The sequence below is a fragment of the Acanthisitta chloris genome, unplaced genomic scaffold (assembly GCF_000695815.1).
Source record: "Acanthisitta chloris isolate BGI_N310 unplaced genomic scaffold, ASM69581v1 scaffold3004, whole genome shotgun sequence".
In the NCBI taxonomy this organism is placed as follows: domain Eukaryota; kingdom Metazoa; phylum Chordata; class Aves; order Passeriformes; family Acanthisittidae; genus Acanthisitta; species Acanthisitta chloris.
Genome location: NW_008668565.1, coordinates 12,321 through 14,257, shown reverse-complemented (window position 1 = coordinate 14,257; position 1,937 = coordinate 12,321).

Genomic DNA, 1,937 nt, shown 5'->3' with positions numbered 1-1,937 from the left:
ACATCTATATGAATATACATTTATATTATTATAAATTTATTTATAAAAGAAAGTGATATACACATGCAAATATATTACTGGGGAAGAGATGAACTTCCCTCTTTCGGAGAACAGTTCATAAGCAGCTGTAATTTGTTTTAAAACTGTTATAAGTAACAGTAATACCAAGCTTCTGTGAAGAGCCCAACAGATTTTCTTGCTACCCTGGAGCATGAAAACTTTTGTCTCATGCATTAATGAAGAGAGTTCCTCAAAAACATAATTCAGTGATGGAGAAAACATGGAAACATCATGTTGTAGACAATGCTGCACAGTGTTCTGCTTTCATTTAATATTCAGTCCTATTTCTGGTCTATTAATAGCTTGAGCAGCTATAATAACAACATCAGCAAGCCAAAACAAAGCATCTCAACTGTCACTGAAAGCAGTAGTATTACATCTGCAATCCACAAAATGAGCCATCCAGAGAGAACCTTTAAACTGTGTCATGAGAAAAGGCCAACAGCTCTATGAAACCTCACTAAAAGTGAATCTGAGGTGAATGTGGCAATATTTTATGTCAGGGATTCAAATAAAAATTTCAGGCAATAACCCCCTTGAATTTCAAGACACACAAAAGCTCATGTCGCAATATATACAAAAAGTCACTATCCCAACCACAGCTTTAATTACCTTTCTCTCCAAAAAACAAATTAGTGTTTAAACCAATGATGCCCTCAGTTTACTTCCATTAGTGCCTACCAAAATACAGTGCTGACTATTAAAATTGCTGAAGCCCAGGCAACCAGTTTCATACTGTTGGACCTACTAAAAACAGGTGTCTACAAAGACAGTTTTATTTGTTCACACATATCAGTCATTTTTGAAGAGCAGTTTAGTGTTTTCTCTCTGCAGGTAAAGATAACAACATTCACAAAACCAGAAAACTTCCTGAAAAGCAGCATAGAAATGAACCCAAAGCTTAGTTATTCCTCAGCTGACAAATCTATTAAGAGATAAATAAGTCTAAAATCTTCCAAACCTGAAAAATCCATTTCACAGTTAGCACACGGATGCAAAAAAGTTTCTTATCATCAGCCCAAGAGCCTGTGAGACAGTTGGTGGAGGGTGTTCCTGCTGCAGCTTCCTGGGAGAGATCAGCCCTGGCTCTTCAGAGAGGCAGGTCTATGAGGTCCCCTGTTTCTTTTTGAAAACAACCCGTGCAATCAGCGGCACAGAGGCGGAATGAGGTCACGCTTCCTGTAAAGTAGCCTCACATCAGAAGCATTTGTTTTGAAGAGGGAACTGAAGATTAGGATTAGCCCAGAGAACACTCTTGCAGGCTGTTGTGAAAGAGAAGATACACTAGAAATAACATTTTGCTCCAGTGATCATGTAGAGAACAAAGACAGAACCTTTTCATCTAAAGAAAGGTGACATAGATTTTTGTTTCAGATTTATTTTTCCACCTCACTCAGAAAACTTTCAAGGGGTGTATCCAGATTATTACATTTGTTGAAATACTTATGAGCCTGACAGGCATTGATGTAAGAAAATGATCCAGCAACCAAAAAAATAATAAGACATTTTGAAAAAGCACTTTTGTTCAGAAGATGCTTTTGATGAGAGTTTAGACTTAGGTTTCATAGTCAAAAACATTATTGCTAATATATACCATGCAATGTTAATGTAAATTCCTTTGAAAGGAGAAAGGAATAAAGCCATTTGTAAACACAGTCATTGCTCCACTCTATATGTTTCATTCCTGTATATGTATATATGCCTATATACCTACATAAGTATACAATAAAAAAGTCAAATCCACATAAGAATTGGAGCCTGAATAAGAAGTCCTGGCAATCAAAAGGGTTTGACTGCAGAACTATTACACCCAAAAGTCATACAAAACAGCTGCTCAACAGTGAAGAATTGTACAACCTTAGAGGCCAAAACTTCCA